Here is a 19901-nt window from a genome sequence, read left to right as displayed (position 1 = left end):
ATTTCAGCAAATATTTTGCAAAAGGATTTTCTGGATGAACTTCAAACTGCAAAAGGTTCATTTTGGTGACTTGAAGCGCTGTGTAAATGTTTTTTAAACGGAAATGAACATTGTTTCATATGACATTTGAACCTCTATTCTCTTTTATTAGCCTGTCACATTACTTCATAGGTTTTGGTCAGACACACTTCCCAAAAGAAGAAAAAGATACTTATATGATTGTAGGACTGTAATATAGAATCCTGGTATCTGTCACTTTCTTATATAAAAATTCTAATATTAGGACTCAGAACACTGACCAACTTCTGCCTCTTTTATAGACTTGGTAGCTCCTGTGGAAGTAGCAATTTAAAATGCCAGTAGAGTTTAAATAAGAATAACCACGCCTAGAGATCTTTTCAACTCTATGGCCTATTTCTGACAGGAATATGAAATACTATAAACCCAAGGGTTGAAATTTTTGGTTCTTCATTTCGTTCTTCTTCTCCCCCCCAAAGTACCTCTAATTTTTGAGGTCACATAAACAGATTTTGGATCTGTAAAGACTACATAGAGTCTTTAATATACTATTTTTTTTAAGATTTATTTATTATTCATACAGAACTGAGGTACAGGCCAGAGATGCGGAGGGTGAGAGGATTCACCAGGGACAGAGTGGGGAGCAGAATAGGCAGATTGACAAAGTACACTGCTGAGGGGAGCAGCGGGCCGGTCAGGAGAGTTCTGCCAGCCATGTGGATCTCCTCCGGGGCAGGCAGGGATCGAACTCATGCGGAAGTGGCTTAAGCTTCTTAGTGCAGTGCTTTAACCTGCTGCGCCACCAGGGAGGGCCCAAATATACTACTTCAAAGAAGTCTTTTGGGTTTAAAATCCATGGTCAGCACACTACAGTTTGTGGGTCACATCTGGTCCACTACCTGTTAAATAAAGTTTTATTGAAACATAGTCATATTTGTTCCTTACATACTATGAATGCTTTCTGCTACGATGGCAGATTTGATTAGTTGCAATAGAATTCTTGCTTGCAACAGTACACTGGCTCTTAAAACAAAAAAGTTTACAAACTTCTGTTTTAAGTGACTGACACAACAATACAAAAGATAATTGCAATAGCAGTTTCTTAGAATCTCTATCTTTCCCCTACTACTTTCCTTAGTTAGAATCTTCAAGGAGTGTTGAATTAACCATATACTAATACTTTAGGAAAATAGTCTTTCTGTTCCCTTGTAAATGAAGATGATTATTATGAGTCTGAGAAGGACCTCTATTTTCTTATTTTCTCCCTCTAGCCAGACATTATAAAATGTCTTTTTGTTTTGTGCATTTCAGTTTTTGAAAGGTATTGTATATATTATGTGTCTCATATTTTTTATTTTTCCACTGAGAGCTGGGTTTGAAGAGCTCTTCCTGCTGGTGTTGTATCTGTATGTGCTACATCTGAGGTTGCATGATGCTATGAAGTGTGCATTTTATTTATTCACTCTGCATTTTATTTATTCACTCTCCCAGTGATGTACAGCCTCCTAGGTCCTCTTCAACACCACTCCAGGACCTGCCATCTGCATAGACTTCAGATAACCCACAGATAACCCACATAGTGAACGTCTAGAACACACCCCCTTTTGGATCTGTGTGAAATTTTTTTTTTTAGATATATAACCTAGCAGAAGGTTTGCTAGATCATAATATATGTGCATTGTGTAAATAGTGCAAGAGATATATTAGTGTTAGAAATGGTATTGGTGTATATTCTCACCTCATCTATGGGAATGCCAATATATTCCTATCCCAATTCTTAGTGTTATATTTTTTTCTATTTTTTTTTCTCTTGGTATAGTGAAATCTCAGTGATTTAATTGGCATTTTTCCTAGTGGTGATGAGTTTTGACATCTCTTGATATGCTTTTCAGGTTTTAGATTTCTTTTTATTAGTTGTCTGTTTATATGAGTATCCCATTTTTTCTAATGGAGATATTCTCTTTTTAATAGTAAGTTGCAGTTCTTCTATATTTGAGTAATTAATTTCTTATAGTTTTAAATACTGACAGTGTTTGTCTCCTAGCCAATGTATCATTCAATCAATGTGCAGAAATATTCACTATTATTGCCATAAGTTATCGAATTATTATTTTTACAGTTTGCACTTAGAGATTTTATTTAGGAAGTTCTTAACAAAATCTGTAATGAATTAGTCTTCTAGTGAATCAAAAAGACCAAATAACGCTACCCATTGATTTATAGTATTTCTTTATTGTATACTATATTTCTGTAATAACATTGAGCTCTGAATTCTCTCTTCAGTGGTTTTGATCTGTTTACCTGTTTTTGTGTTAATATTACAGGGAACTGTTTAAAACTATCATCTTGTAATAATATTTTATAGGGCAAGTCCCTCTTAGTCTTCTCTTTTAATGATGATTTATATAGTGGTAGAGGTATCTTTCCATATATGTATAGAGTATTTTTATCATTTGTCTCAAAATATGTAGATATAAGCCACTTCCTTTAATTCATTTATTAATTGAAATAAACAATATCTCATGATGCTTAGAGTATCCTATTCAAGAACATGAATCTCTTTATTACATGCAAAATATTTTTATATCCTTTATTTTAATTTTATCCATTCCTTTTTAGAGGCCTTATGTACTTTTGGTGAAGTTAATTTCCAGATACTGTTTATTGGTATAGTGATTGATAGTGATTGGCATTTTCTTCCTTATTTTTTTTTTTTTAAAGATTTATTTATTTGTGCATACAGAACTGGGGTACAGGCCAGAGGTTCAGGGGCGGTGAGAGGCTTCACCGGAGACAGAGTGGGGAGCAGAACAGGCAGATCCACGAAGTACACTGCTGAGGGGAGCATCGGGCGGGTCAGGAGAGGTCTGCCACGCCATGTGGTCACCTCCGGGGCAGGCGGGAATCGAACTCATACGGAAGCGGCTTTTAGATTCTCAGTGCTGTGCTTTAACCTGCTGTGCCACCAGGGAGGGTCCTGCTTTTTCTTCCTTATTAAATGAAACTCTGTAGCTGGGTTTTAAATATATAGGGAAATTACTTTGATGTTTATAGCAATCTTGTATTTGATTGCATTGATTTTTCTAGGTAGATTATCAAAACTGTCTAGAAGACAATTGCTCCTACATATCATTATATATTTGCTATATATTTATAATTTACAAATAATTATTTCATTATTTTTCTTTGATATGAATGTGGTCATTTCTTTTGTTAAAACTTTGATGCATCCCTAGAGAAATTCACTTGAACCACACACACACACACACGTTAGTTAATATTTTATTTAGTGTCTTTATATGTCAAGTTATGAGTCAAAATAGTTCTAATTTCTTCTTTTTTAATTATCTGTTCCTGAACTAAGATTTTATTTTCTTATCAAATGAACTGGGTGGGTTTGGCTTTAAATTTTTCTTTACTTTTTAGAAACCCTTTAAAATTGGAATTCATCATTTCTTGAGAATTTTGTAGAACTTCCCCATAAACCATCTGGGAAATTTTGGGATGGGAAAGTCACTGAATTTCCTTTCTAGCTCTTTTAAATATTCATCTTTTTAAGCTCCCAAAATCTTTATGTTGTAGTTTTGACATATCATTATTTCCCCAGTTTTTTCGTTTTGTCTGTATTTTCAAACATATTCACGTAAGTTGTTTGTTAAATTCCTTCCTCCCATCCTTCTTTGATAGAACTTTTCTCTTTTTTTCTTGATTAGTCATGCCAAAGACCTCATATTTTATTTTTATTAGGGAACAAGTAAAACATTTTTTGAGTTAATTTTCTCTAATGTGTGTTGTCTGTTTCATTGATTTCTGTCCTTACTGTTGATTTCCTTTTCACTTCTTTGGATTTGCGCTAAGCCTCTTTTTCTAGTTTATAGTGTTACATGCTTAGCTAATCTATTTCTAACTTTTCTTGTTTCCTGGTAATTTATTTAAAATTGTATATTTTTCTCTAAGCACATCTTTGCTAGTATCCTGTAGATTTTGACAGGTGGTGTTTTAATTATCATTCAGTCCTGAATATTTCTAAATTTGTCTGATTCATGTTTAACCCAATAACTATTTAATAAAATCTGATTTCATTTCTAAATATGTTATTTAACATTTTGTAGATCATTTCTAATTCTATTTCATTATCGTTGAACATAGTCTGTGATTGTTCTCTGATTGTTCTCTAGTAATTTATTGGGATTGTTTTAATGTCCTGGTATGTGGTCTATTGTAATTGGTGTGTGATAAACATTGTATTCTTTACTTATTGAGGCAAAATTCCCATTTGTATTCTTCATATACTTGCTAGAATTTACTGTAATGTTGTTTAGGTTTCTAATATCTCTTTTGAGATTATTATTTTCTTCTTTTTGATGTTTTGATTTTCAAAGAATACATCAAGACTACAAATCTGTTAACCACTTTCTGTAGGCTTGACAACTGTTGCTTTATATATTTAAAGTTGTATTAGAGGCTATGTTTATGTTAATTATACTTTCATTTTGTTCCCTTTTTTAGAATAGGTGGTAAAATTGGGTGTTTCACATTTTTTGGTTTTAATTCTCTTATCTAAGTGTTAAAATCACTACTAAGCTTCCTTTTAGTTCATGTTTTATTAATACATCTTGCATTTTTTGTTTCTAACCTGTGTTTTTTAGTGTGTATCTTATAGTCAATATATTAATGGCTTAAAAAATCAGGTTTCATATTTTAATTAATGAGTTTAATTTAGACTTATTCTAATTATTCTTTTCGAACTGAGGGCCATCATCTTATTTATTTTTTCCATTTACTACATTTTCCTCTTATTAGTTCTTGCAGCAGTAGGCTTCTAACTTTGATTTTGATTTTTTTACCACTTTTCAAATTTTATTAGTAACTAATACTCTGTATTTTTCCTTGATGCAGCCAAGTCACGTATTAACAGATGAACTTTTTTTCCTGTCAAGATGAAGTGGAAGCATTCCTTTGAATAGCAGCACACCATTACTGCATTTTAAAAAACATGTTGCACAAATATGAACTATTTGCCTAAACAAAATAGATTTTTTTAAGGATTTATTTATGTATGCATACAGAACTGGGGTACAGGCCAGAGGCACAGATGTGGTGAGAGGATTCACCAGAGTCAGAGTGGGGAGCTGAACAGGCCGACTGATGAAGTGCACTGCTGAGGGGAGCAGTGGGCAGGTGAGGAGAGGTCTGCTGCACCATGTGGGTCACCTCTGGGGCGGGGATTGGGCTCATGTGAAGAGGCTCTAGCTTCTTAGTGTTGTGCTTTAACCTGCTGTGCCACCAGGAAGGGTTGCAAAATAGATCTTTTAAGATAAAAATGATTCTCTAAGTCTGAGTCTGACATGGAAGTTTGCTTTCTGCATTTTTAGTTAATTAATTGCTATCAAAGGACCATTGTCTTACATTCTTGCTAGTGTAGTGTTTTGCCAGTGCTGGCCTGGCAATAATAACTCCTGCCACTGACATACCTATGGTCCTCCACCACGCACCTACCCCTTCTGAAAGCTGCAGATTCATAGTAAATTTTCGAGGTTCGATTTCAAAACTTGTCTTTTTCTGAGTGTTTGTGTTTTCTGCATTCCATATGTAAGTGGTAACAGCTTAAGTTTATCTTTCTCCTTCTGGCTTATTATTCTTAACATAATCCCTTCTAGTTCCATCCATGTTGCTGCAAATGGCATAAGCTTATCCTTTTGATCACTAAGTAGTATTCCATTGTGTATATACACCACATCTTCTTGATTCACTCATCTGTGTTTGGTCACTTAGTTTGTTTCTATAGCTTGATTATTGTAAATAATGCTGCTTAAGACCCAAACTTATATTTATTTTACTCTATTATTATTAAAATCTCTCTTACTTCATCCCTCCTTTCTTTTTTTCCTCTTTCATCTCTACCTCTTTCATCTCATCTCCTCTACCTGCCATTCCTCAATCTATTTCTTTCTTTCTTCTTCTAAAATAGTAGCAAAAATATATTAGGCTGTTTTTCACCCCCCTCTCCTCACCTGTTAAGTATATTAGGGATCAATTGTGATAAGTATAAATACCTACACAATTCAGTACACAAAACAATAGTCTGATTACATTACTTCTCTTTCCCCTTTCATGTCATCATAAGACTAATGTTAATAACTGAAAGTTTTTAATAGTAAAGCAACTGTTTTCAATGTGTTTATTGAAATATAAAGTGCTAGAGTCCATAGAGAATAAAAAGACACTTTTGCATGACATCTGGACAATACTGCTGTGTTGTTATTTATGCACGATGAATAGATATTTTGGTAGTCCAGATTTTTGACATATTTAAACATAGATGTGAAGACATGGAAGACAAAAAAGGGTTCTAGAACTTTTGATGCATGCAGCTGTCACAAGCAGTTTTACTGCAAGTTTTTTCTTGCTGCATAACTGACTGGCCACCTAGCTATTTTGTCATAAAAGCCAGAAAATAAAAAATAAAAGAAGATATTCAGGAAGACATAATGAAACAGGGACTGATTTCCTTTGGCCCTAGAAACAAAATTAAAAGTAAAAATTGAAATAGAGAGCCCTCCCTGGTGGTGCAGCAGGTTAAAGCACAGCACCAAGAAGCTGAAGCCATTTCAGCATGAGTTTGATCCCCACCGTGGAGGTGACCCACATGGCTCTGCTGACCTCTCCTGACCTGCCCGCTGCTCCCTTCAGCAGTGTACTTTGTCCATCTGCCTGCCACCCCTGCACATCTGGCATATACTCCAGTTCTGTATGCACAAATAAATAAAACTTAAAAAAAATTCAAATAGAAGTATATTGTGAAAAATATATTTGAACTATTATTATATTATATTATATATATTATTATATTATATTAAAAATGTGAGTATAGTTTTATAGCAATACTGCATGAAGAACAGATTTTCTTGTGTGGATTGTACCTAAGCACTTGTCTTAAGTCTTTTGATCCTTCAAAGCATTAAAGAGTTTAGGGCATTTTTTTTTTTTTTTCTGACCAGACTTACAAGTGTGAAATCAGATCGTAAAGCCAAGTGTAAATCAGGGTGCTGCATCCACAACCCTAAAAAAAAGATAACATCCATTTTCAGGGAGTTGTCCCTTATGTTGTTAATGCAAAAAATGAAACCAAACTGTCAACTAGTTCTTTTCTCTTTTATGGCAAAATTGCCTCAAGTCCAATTATGTGGTAAAAATGTTTGCTTGTGAAGATGTTCATGGCAAAACTACCGTATACAGTCAGAGACACTTGGAGCATTAAATCTTTCCTTTGGCTCTGGGTCTTCCTTTGCTCGCTCAAGTATGGAGAGGTAAATCTCCATTAAAGAACAGGTCAGTGAAAGACAGATGTTAAAACCAATTCTGGAAAGCTGATGATTGATCTAAGGCATCCAGGAGTGGTAGGGTCTGGGGGAAACAGTGGGCTGTGGAAGAGGACTGTGGGCACTTTGGTGGCGGGAGAGCTCAGTGCCCATAACTGAGGGGAGAGACCCTGTACTGCCAAGATTCTAACAATGATGTAAAGCAATGGCACTACATTAAATAAGTTTAAAAAAGTATAACCTATCTAAAGGATTCTAGAGATAGTTAAGATTTAAAATTGTTTCCTAACTCACTTTCTGAACTATATTATCTCTTTTTGTAAATACATCTTCTGTTACCCATTGCCAAGTCAGTTTGTATGCTTGATGCACAGTAAACTAAACACTGAAGAAGATATTTGAAGCAAGGATTTGAAGTATTCTTCAGAGAGCACCCATTGAGGGGATGGGATCCTAAGCTCAGATCCACTACCTGAATGCACAGATTTCAAGGTTTTAATAGGGGAGGGGTCGTGGGTGAGGGGGTATAAGTCAGTTGGCAGAAAATTTGACAGGATCAGGGAAAGGAATTTAACTCTTTTAGTGCATAAATCAGCAAAAGGCTTCAAGGAAGCAGACATCTGGACATAGGCTCAGGTCATTTATCTTAGTCACTCCAGGGCAGCTCCATCCTGCTCATCACTGCAACGCAGGTTGTCCTCCATCAGCTGACTTCCTCATGCAGGAAACAGAGGCTGGTGCAAGAGAGAAAGTTGTACTTTTAGGGAGGTCACTTAGACAGGGCCACTCTGTGATTCCCACTGGGGCCTGGATCCCTTCCACAGAAGAGGTCTAGAGTAAGTTTCTTCTGCTTGTAGCCAAAGGACCCTAATTGGTAGAGACATTGGAGTATCACAAACTTGGGCTTTATAGCACAGACTGTTTGGGTGTTTCTAATACAAGTTAGAATTCTCAGTCATACACATGACTCCAACAACTGGGATTTTCACAGTAACAAGATGCTACTTTAGGAATAACCAAGCTTGCTTGTGAATATTGATCCTGTTAAAGATAGTTTATGAATTAGTCATTTAATCCCTTACAAGTCTGAAGGTAGGTACATATTTCCAGTAATTCAAGTGGGGAAACTGAGGAGTCCGAGAAGTTCACTGGCCCAAAGCCAGAAAATGTATGTGACAGTGAGGACTGAGTCTGTCTGTGCTGACTCCGACACTTTTTTCCACTGCACCACACTGTTCTGGCATGACTTTAAAAAACTTATCTAAGAAAAAATGCTATATACCTCTGAATCTTCCCTTCTAATTTTATTTCAATCTATTATAAAGGCCTCACTTAAATAACTCACTATGAAAGACACATGTGTGTTGAAGGTCAGCATCCCAGCTAACTCATTTTACTGGGGACTCACAATCATATTGAAACTTTGATCTGAGAGATGAAATGCTACTTTTTGCATTTCTTTTTGTTTCTTGCTAGGAAATAACTTTTTCCATAGCTCCTCATTTTTTTTTTTTTTATTTCCCTGGTGCTGAGGTGGTGGACTGAAAGGGGACTGGGGGTAGAACTGGGCAGAGGAGGCAGGTCCAACTTTGCTTTCACTGGCAGTGAAGGGAGAGCAGTTTCCCTTGCTGAACTTGCTGCCAGCACGGCCTCTGGGGAAGCAGTGGGAAGGGTGGGGGAGGTGTTGGGGACATAAGAGGTCTCCCCCTTCCTCTTCATTACTAATAGTTTCAAAAAGGTATAAATGCACCAGGAGACTGATGGGGAAAAGTAGAACTAATTTGCAGCCCAGGCCAGCTTCTGAGGGCATCTCCATCTCCCAGGGAAGCAGATGCCTGCTTCTTGCTCCTGAAGCAAATCACTCTTATGAGGCTCAGAATCTCCCAAGAACTGAGGAGGGCAGTACATATTCCTGAAAGTCACAGTGACAGGTGGGAATCTGGCCAAATGCCCCACACCATTCATTCATCATTTCCTATAACAGGCTGCTGCTGTGCAAGGTTCCCGTGGGCCAACTCAACCCAGCCGGCTCCTCTGTCTCCTTCAGGTAGCTAGCTGGTGGTTTTACCTTGACCAACCTTGGGCTGGGGTGGTAGAGTTCTAGAGCAGTAGATCAACTTTGTCAGAAAACCTGCCTTGCGTTTCCTTATGTTGCACAGGCACAGTATCTTTTGTTTCTGTAACAATTTTTTATTCAACTTTTAGTTGGTCTATAATATAGAACATATATGTGTATATATATATATATGTGTGTGTGTGTGTGTGTATGTTTCATAATATAGAATAGATAACTGAGATCTAGGAAATTAAATTTCCTAAGGGCCCACGAATAGTAAGTGATATGCACTGGATTTAGTCATATTTGTTTCCTTGTCACCCTTGGGCCCTTGGGACATTGATCCCTCTCAGCTGGGCTGTTTGCACTGGTTGAGAGGACAGCCCCTCTCTAACTCTAAAAACATGAACAACAATGATATTAACTAACAAGGATGGATGATCTCGGGAAGAAGTAAAGCTTCCATTGGAAGCGCTTGGGTTTTGTTTGAATTCCATCTTGTCTGAGTTACAGAAATTAATGAGCAGCTAGATCTGGACCTGGTGTGCCTTGATGAAAAGACTTATTTTTAGTGCCTTAGCATTTAAAAGGATCTGTTATAATTTCATGCTTAAATAACACTAAATAAGGGCCTATGTTTGTCTAGCATAATTGGAAGAGGCATAGGAAAGGGAAACAGTTACTTCCAGATGAATGGCATGAATGCATCTTGGGAGAAATTTAAAGAGAAACCCCTCCACTCCCCCCTACCAAACAAACAAACAGAAAACACCAGGGGTTAATTATCCTCCTGAACAGCATTTCCCATAAGCCTGAGAAGTCTTTTAAGAACACAAAGACCTCCACAGCTAGGTTGGGGGTGTGGGGGTGTCAGTGGGGGTTAGAAGCTGGGGGTGGGGTTGTCTTGGTTCACCAGTGCTGCTAACTTAACAGTTTATAGAAATTACAGAAGACACAGGAGTGTGTTTCTCCTCTTGTCTTTAATATGTCCACTCTTGTGGCCTCTAAGGATCACCAAAGTCACACTAATCCAGGTGCTGGGGAAAAGCTGGCTGCAATGGAGAAGGGTGGGAGCAGGTAGAACCTATGACAAGAGGAAAGAGCTACTTTCCCAGCTCTCTGTTTGAACCTCTTTTTCCATCCCCACTGTCTAGTCTTAAGTGTTTGCCTGCCCAGGAGCCTGTTAATTGTGAATGTTCTTCCTTGCACTTCTCGTGTGTCCATGCCTTCTCGTGGCCACGCCTACCACATGCCATGTCCTGCTCCACTCAACCAGCACCCTGTCCCCACTCGTGCCTACTCCTTTCTCCCACAGTCAAATTGTGCTCTCTGTGTGCATTTGCATTTTTGCTGACTGCAAGGATCAGTTTAATTTCATGGGTGTCATTTCCTTCAAGAAATCTCTCTCTGAGCAGCGGCCCATCGAATCCCCGATAAAACATATTTTCCTACGGTAATGATTTTATGGGCCCATAAGTCATGAATTTATTATGATCTCAGTCCCTGCTGCTGATTGCTGTAAAATGCAAAGTAATTAACAGCGAGAGGTAGCAGTTATTCCCACCTGGTAACGTGTTCCTTCGTTCGCTGATGGGTTTGATTAAAGTAATGACTAAAGAGTGAAACCTGGCTGTAAAATATTAGCATGATTAATGCCGTATCCTAAATAAGAAACAAAAACTAATGGGCACAGTCTGAGAAATTAAAAAAAAAAAAAAAGAATACACAATCCTTCCTCTTCTACCCCCTCCCCATACTTCCACCCTTAAGCACTTGTTATGGCTCATTTAAGGTGTGCCTTTCTTCCCACTAAATAATGTATGGATTCCAAGGCCAGAAGCTGCCTAGCAGAGCATATCACATGTTTGCCATAATCTTTTTAAAAAAGATTTATTTATTTGTGTATACAGAACTGGGGTTCAGGCCAGAGTTGTAGGGGTGGTGAGAGGATTCATCAGAGACAGAGAGGGGAACAGAACAGGCAGACTAAGTACACTGCTGGGGGGAGCAGAGGGCTGGTCAGGAGAGGTCTGCCGCTCCATGTGGATCACCTCTAGGGCAGGAATTGAGCTCATGCTGAAGTGGCTTTAGCTTCTTAGTGCTGTGCTTTAACCCTCTGCACCAGCAGGGAGGGCCCTCCATAATATCTTAAGTGCTGGTGTTAATGTATTCCCCTGTTCTCTTAGATTTGCAGAATGGACTTTGGGGTGGTGGTATACTCTGAACTACAGCCTAGATAGCTCCTAAATTTCCTTTCCTCTCTGCACAGGGCAGGGCTCTTCCTGGTCCACCTGGAGTATGAGTGGAAGAGATTTTGGTGACTTTGCTCCCCCCTCACCCACCCACCTCCAACCCCGCATGACTGGCTGAAGCCTGGAAAAAGCTGTGTGGTTAGGTAGAAAGTTATTTGAACAATCCCCATTCAGAGAACTACTGTAGAAGTTGTTGATCTTCAACTTTACTTTTTGTTAGGAAAAACTTGGCCTTATATTACACTGCTTTGGTATAATCAAGAATTCATATAAATGCCTGCTATGGTGCCCAGGCCTTACCCCTCATGCTGTCAAGAAGTATACTGTTTTTGAAGTTCCACCATCACAGGAAGGCCAGTTGGAAGCCCACGTGACTGTGGGCTTTGAGGCAGTTCTACATATGGAATTTGAGTTTCTTGCCCTCTCAAATATGAGAACACCCACTTTCAGAAAGCTAAAAGACTAAAGAGCCATTTTTTTAAAGTAAAGATTTGTTTGTTTATGTGTGCAAGAACTGGGGTACAGGGCCCTCCCTGGTGGTGCAATGGGTTAGGATGCAGAGCTGCAAACTGGCCAGAGCTGCTTCAGTGCGAGTTTGATCCCTGCCCCGCAGGTGACCCACATGGTGCGGCAGACCTCTCCTGACCTGTCCTCTGCTCCCCTCAGCAGTGTACTTTGTTGATCTGCCTGTTCTGCTCCCCGCTCTGTCTCTGGTGAATCCTCTCACTGCCTCTGGCCTATACCCCAGTTCTGTATGCATAAATAAAAAAATCTTTAAAAAAAACTGGGGTACAGGCCAGAGATGTTGGAGGTGAGAGGATTTATCAGAGACAGTGGGGAGCAGAACAGGCAGATTGACTGAAATACACTGCCAAGGGGAACAGAGGACAGGTCAGGCAAGGTCTGCCACAACATGTGTGTCAGCTCCCTGGCTGGGGATCAAACTGGTGCTGCAGTGGCTTCAGAGAGCTTCATAGTGCTGTGCTTTAACCAGTTGTACTACCAGAGAGGGCCCTAAACAGCTCTCCCTTCTTTTTTAGAAGGAGGCCCCTTTTCCCTCCTTAAGTGGCTTTCAAAGGTAGAGGTAGGTAGGGGTTTAAGGTGGGTTGGAGAAAGTAACCTGCTGAGAGGTCATAGAAATATGGGTATGAACGAGGTGTGCTTTTCACCTCCTCCAGTGACCCCAGAATTAATTGTGCAGTTCTATAGGCAACAGCCATTTTATTTACTTTGGGATCCCTGCTATGTGTCAGGCCTGGAATACAGTTTCTGCCATTAAGAAATTGCAATGCCAGGAATGGAAAGAGAAGCGGTACAGAGAAACTCTGGGAAGAGAGATGGTAGCTTTTGGGTACGAGGGGCTAAAGAGGGAATGCTGCCCTCCTAAGTGGGAGGCAGAGGGGGCTCACAAATGGTGCACTCTGTAGATGATGGAAGGTGAAAGACAAACCCTTATGGGAGCAAGGAACATCTTGATTCTGGTGAATGGCTGTGCAGAACAGGGAGGATGGTGCCATCACTTGACAGCTCTCCTTGTTTCAGGAGAGCTCAAAGCATTTCAAAATACAGGGTCCCTGTAGAAGAGGAGGTGAGGGGCAAGTATGTATGTGTCTAGTGGAAGGATTTGGCATGAAGAAAGTAATTTGTCCAAGGTCTTTCTTAGTAAGAGGCAGGCAAAAGGTTGGACCTTACAACTTCCCCATTAACCTGCCATTGCCCATATTTGCTTAATAGTTTCTGCTTCATTGGCCAAGTTTCTGGAGACCACACTTGTAAACTGATGGGCCATGTGGCTGTGTTTAGTAAACCAAAAAAATGGCAGCCTCTACAACTCTGCTCTCCATTCCTCGATGTCACATGTGCCACCCAGGGAAAGAATCAGGTAAAAAGGAATCCATTTTTTTTTTTTTTTTTCTGTAGCAGGAACCCGGCTGCCTTTTCCTAATCTCGGATGAAACAGCAATGAGGCGAGGTTCCGTGCCAGGTGAAAGGAAATAGATCTATGAAAAATAATTTTTATTCTCCTTTCCCCTTTCTCCTCTTAATAAGTTAAAAAGAATAACCCTTGTTGCATGATGTTTCAGAGCGAAATACAATAAACACATCCCTTCCTGCCTTTTATTCCTTCAGCCCTTGCTCCTCACAGGGGTAGATGAAGGGAAAGTTATTGGCATCGAGGTGCTGGCACCGGGAAGATAAACGCAAAGCCCTCCCTCTCTCCACCGCTGAGCAGGTCAAAAAATGATTGCGTTGGGCGTGAAGGATTTATGTCTGCCGTGAGTCAGTCAGAGTGTCGGGGTAAATCAAGGCTGACATTTTTAGCATCTGGGAAAAAAAAGCAATTGCATTTTATGTCTACATTTTGCTCGGCTAATCAAGGTGCGGAAGAGACAGGCTGCCTGGGGAAACTTTTCCTCTTTTTATTATTTAGGTAGGGTTTGGTTTTTCCCATAGAAACATGGCGAAAGTCTATAAAGGATTCAGTGTAAAGAAGAAAAGAAAAGGCCCTCTCTGTCAGCTTTGATTTGAAGAGATAAGTTGGCAAAATATACAGTCAGCTGAGGAAGGGGAAGCAGGGAGGGGCTGGATTTGGGAGACCCCTGAGCACAGTTAGGAGCAAATAAGTAGATGGCCATCATTGCAAAGAATTTCTTTGCTCCACAGGTCTCAGTAGAACATGACATAATAGAACCGTTAGGAAAAAATCAGTTGGATTTTTTTGGACTAATTGACTACTAATCAGTTCTTTAACTGAAACAACCAGAGAAATAACTAAGTAGATCAGTTAAAACTGTTGAACCAGTAGATATATATTGACATAGTTTAAGATCAAGCCACAGTTCATGTGTGCACAGGGAAAAGAAAATGAACAAATTAACTAGCGATATTTCTTTTTAGTTTTTCCATTTCCAGGGCTAATTATCAGTTTGTCTAAGTGGCTTGCCTTAGTAAATGAAAATGGGTTTGAATTTCACAAGTCTGTTTTACACCAGGGATTATAGCCAGGAAATATATTTTCATGTATTAACATATAGTAATCATGATATTATTTTTGGAGGGGGAAGGGTGTTACCATGTAATGTGCTTTAGTGTTTTATGTACATTATTTTGTTAAATCTCTAGCACCTCTGTTTTCAGATAGGGAAACTGAGGCTAACATACTCAGGTTACATCCAGCTCTTCTATTAGGTGAAAGCTAGAGTTCTTTAAACAATGTCATTGCTGCCTTCAGAGCCTTCAACTGCACTCCTATAACAGCCACTTCAGATGCCATCAGAGCAGAGACAGTTGTCCTAACAATGGTGACAAGAGCCTCAACAAAAATAGATTTCATGAGTGACTAGATTTTCCTTTTCATGCTCCTGAGAAAGCTTGGGAACCTGAAAGCATGTACTTTTGGTGATAATAAGAGCTAAATTGTATTGCTTGCTTAGTGTGTGCCAGACCATTAAGCACTTTGTATATATTTACTCATAGAAGTCCCACCTAGACCTAGAAAGTGGGACAACTAAGAACCCATGTTCCAGATGAAGAAACTGAGCGCCTGATAAGCTTAGAAAGTTGGACTTGCATGCAAGCAGTAAGTGACCACAGGGGCAGGAAGTCAGGCTGTTTGGCTTCAGGGCCCAGCACTATCAAATCCATGGCTTTGCAAGGCCAGTGTTTGTTTTTGGTGAGATCAGTGTTGGCAGTGGTTAGTTCTTCGCCTTCTTTCTTGTGTGTGTGTCCTAAATAATGGCTATGCGATGTCTGATTTAAGCATCCTGTAAGTTTTAAAACATTGAAATGCCTCTATTAGTATGTATTTAAAAAGAAACAAGGAAGGAGAAAACACCTATTTCAACCAGTGTTTCCCTGAATTAGCGTCCTTGGACCCCAGAAGACAATTATAAGGGTAGTGGGCACCTTAAAGCTATCTTCAGTCTATCAAAAAGCTGATCTACAGTTGATGTACTAATAATTAGGCTCAGAGTGTAACTTGAACACCAAGTTCATGGAAATATATTAGCTCAGACAGTAAATGCAGATTATTGAATACTGATTGTTCTTTGATGAATAAAGATAGGGAAATGGAAAATCCTTAATAAAGGTTGCCAATTAGACAAAAACACATTAAAAACAAGAAACCTTATAGGGAAAAGGGTAAGGAGGGTCCTTGGTGACAGAAAACCCCTTGAAACAAAGGTTTTTTTTTTTCTTTCTTTAGCTCCCTATAGTGTGTCTGTTTGTTGGAAATGTTAGCAAAATATCTTTCAAAGCCCAATGAGATAATTTATGGAAAGTATTATGCAAATACTAGGTTTTTGTTATTAATATGAACAGTAATAGTTATGGTAATGAGCTTGCTGTGGAGCAGGTGATTCCAGGTAATGATTGTATCAGGAACCTTAATTTTAAACTTTAATTCCCGAGGTGAGATTTCTTCTATTCACCAAATCTTGCATCAGCATAGGTGTACCTTGAATGCTGTGTGTTCTGTGTGCACCATGTACATGTGTATGTGTCTCACATGTGCACATGTGTGGTACATATACACACCCTCCTCCCCCATGGTTTGTGAATGTTGTCTTGTTCCCACCCCCTCTGTCGTGTGCAGTTGTACATGCAAAAGCTCTTATGTTCAGAATACTTGTGTGAAAGGGTGATGAAGCATTTGGGTTGTGGTGTAGATTTTTACTCTTACATTTTTGCTATTAATTAGACAGACCTCACCACCAAATCCTTTCCTGCCTCTGCAGGCTGAAGGGTCTGTGAGAAACTAGATTTGAAAATCTGGATGTCATTGCCTTGGGCCTGTGCCTATGCAAGGTGGTTTGAATGTCACAAGGAGGTTGTGAAATTGCATGTCTCAGGTATGCCCCTGACTCGTACTCTGAATGCTAAAATAGATCTGACTTAATTCTTCCTGTTAAGCTAGTTGTTTTGATGCTCTTTGGAGATGGCCTGAGTAACACTATTAATTGGCCAGAGATTAGCACATAATCAAATCACAACTGCCTTAAAAAATCAGAACCCTCTTTATTAAAATAAAGTGTAAATTAGTCTATAGCAGCTTTACTCCTGTTTGAAAAAAGGATATCAAGAAGAATAACACCAGTACCTGCTGTAGTCTTTAATTGTTATCAACTATTTCTTACGCTGCCCCTGTACTTCCTTTATCTGGTTTCAAAGACAACTGTAACATCCTCTCACCACTCTGAGGTTTTATAAAGTCTGTCCATAGTTTCTTTGCTTGCTGGGCTTATCCCTCTCTCCTATTGCTGTTTCACCCAGGCTCAGATTCTAGGCTCACACCTACCACACCCCACCCTGGAGTGTCTTGAGCACCCAGTACGTACAGGGTCTGTCTCTGACCTTGGGTTTTTCCTCTGCATAAAGCTGCTTTTCTTCTCTTGTTGTGGTCTGGGTACTCCTGGTCCCTTCCTGTTGCCTAAGCTGTAAGACATTGTCCCTACCTCTACATGCACACCGAGGCAGGGCTTCTCACCCATGGTCACTACCTTCCCGATCATCCTGTCGTCACCTCCTTGCTCAGAAATCCATTGTCAGCCCTCCCTTTTACATGGGTTCGGCCACACAGGGATTAAGCCAGGAATTTAAACATCTTTGCATCCCCTATTTTATTTCTACCATTTAGATTGAAAGGGTGGTTAACAGTAGGGGAGAACTGGTCAGTGCTGGCCACGCTTTGAGTTCGGTGGGGACATGCTGGTGGATTTGAAGTGGTGTTTTGCTTTATGGCAATCTCTGCAGGTTTGAAGAGCTGGAAAATACAAGGAACACAATTGTGGGCTAAAAGATGTTCCAAGAGAGCACTGCTACTCCATTGCTTGGAAAAAATGGGTATTTCTTTGGGGTTTAACTTGTGTTCAAATCTTAGCTCCCTTGTTAACTAGCTGCATGGATTCTGAAATAAGAATGATGATGCTTTTCTCACAGGCTGTTTTGACATGATATTTTTTTTTTTAAAGATTTTATTTTATTTGTACATACAGAACTGGGGTACAGGCCAGAGGCTCAGCGGTGGTGAGAGGCTTCACCAGAGACAGAGTGGGAGCAGAACAGGCAGATCGATGAAGTACACTGCTGAGGGGAGCAGCAGGCAGATCAGGAAAGGTCTGCCACGCCATGTGGTCACTTCCGGGGCAGGCGGGGATCTAACTCATGCGAAAGTGGCTTTAGCTTTTCAGTGCAGTGCTTTAACCCATTGCGCCACCAGGGAGGGCCGACATGATATGTTTAAAGTGGCTAGCAGAACACATAGTAGGTTCATGGTTATCATTTGCAACAGCAGATGGAGAAAGAGGTGGATATTCTTGGGATATGTAAAATTTAAAAATTATCATAGCCAGGCGTCAGGTGAATTATGAACATTTATTGAAGTAAGTGAGCATTACACCCTATAAATGAAATTTTAAAGGAAACCACAGCCCTTAATTACTGTAAGCCAAGCCCTGTACTTCCTATGGGTTGCAGATGCTCAGGGGACTTTGCCCAGGAGGTGTAAGTGAAGCAGCCGGTATGGAGCCATCCTAAGCAAGTTCTGAGCCTCCAGGTAGTGCCTCTGGAGGTGGTGGTGGAGGGGGGCGGGGTGGACAAAATCATGATTCAAAGTTTTGGAAGCTGGAAGAAGAGAGCAGAAGATAAATCTGTATAAAGAACTAAAAATGAGAAAGAGACCTAGGAAAACCCCAGAAGAATAACTTCATAAAAAATCAAGCGTAGTGGTTTGAAATCAGAAACATGGGGGAAAAGAATGCAAACACAGGGAGACTAGAAGCAAAAATATGTGTCTGTTGGAAGGAAGTTGGGTCAAATTCACTCAGAGAAATAGATGCAGAGCCATGTGGTGAATCATGCTGTCAGGTGCAGAGGGATAGGTGTGTGTGTGTGCATGTGTGAGCTCACATGCACCAGTGGTGGGCACTTCTCTTCATAAAGTTTACTTACTTCAGTTGGGCCCTGGACCCCATTCTTATCTCCGTAAAAACTGAAGCCTCCAAACTGAAGGCTTTTGATTTTCTTTCTGTCCTCAGCATCATCATTTTCTCCCTTTATTACTACATCATTCCTGACAGTTTGCACACTTATTCTAGTATCTTCCAAGCTAAAGTCAAATCTAAACAAATTCTTCTCTTGACTCCCTGTGTGTTTCAGACAATGCTGGAAGTCTCTGCTGCCCTCCAAAGTAAAATTACTTCTAAAAGTTCTCAAACTGTCTTTTTCTTTTCTTCCCTCTTTTATGCATTCCTAAGTTACCTCTTTGCCCCAAGGAAAAAGGCTCAAGGTCACTGACAGCTCTTTGCATTAACCAAGGACAAGTCTCCAGTCATCTCCATCAGTTTCCCAGACATTACCTCCAGGGCTGGCTGTGTCTCTGTTGCTTCCTTGACTCCACATAGCTCTTCTGTGTCCTTTCCTCTGTGGTTCACCCCTTTACTCTGGCTCTTTGAGTGCTGGTGTGCTCCAGGGCTTAGTTCTGGGCCCTCTCCCCGTATTTCTATGTGATCTTCTCTATCCCTGTAGCTCTAAATGCCATCTATATGCTGATGACTTCCAAATTTATGTCTCCCGTCTAAAAATCTCCTCTGAGATTCAGAGTCATATATCCACCTGGCCACTTGATATCTCTACTTGGATGTCTCACAGGCATCTCAAAAGAAGCATGTAAAAATAGATTTTTTTTTTCATTTTCTTTCCCAATCTGTTATTTTCCCAGAATATTCAATTTCCATAAATGTTGCCACCATCAGTGCAATTGTTCAAGCCTAAAGTCCTCAACTCATGAATATGATTCTGTCATATCTGTCACATTCATTTCTTCAATTAGCCAGTACAGCAGCTTCTTAATTTGCCACAGCCACGTACTAGAGCATTGCCGGGAACACTGTTTACCCCACACTGAATCATTGCTCCTAGAGAAAATACAGGGCTAGGTCCATGTGAGCCCCTGATCACAATATCCTTGTTAGCTGTTCTGTACATTCTATATGTGTTTCTGTTTAGAGATACCTTTTTTTTTTAAAGTAATATAACAGTTTATTTTCACATCATTTTGTGCCTTTTTTCCACCTCAGTTGTAATCCCTGTGGGCTTCCCATCACCAAATCACCCATGTGCCATCACCATAGTCCACTGCACTTCCTCTCGGCCCCCATTTTTGATCCCGTTTTCCACTCCACCCCCGTAAAATGTCTTTGGCATATTGTTGTTCATCATCATTATTTTTTCTCCTCGTCCTTTATACTCCTG

Source organism: Condylura cristata, unplaced genomic scaffold, assembly GCF_000260355.1.
Source record: "Condylura cristata isolate star-nosed mole 26May11 unplaced genomic scaffold, ConCri1.0 scaffold00024, whole genome shotgun sequence".
Lineage (NCBI taxonomy): Eukaryota > Metazoa > Chordata > Mammalia > Eulipotyphla > Talpidae > Condylura > Condylura cristata.
This window is presented reverse-complemented; position numbering follows the sequence as displayed.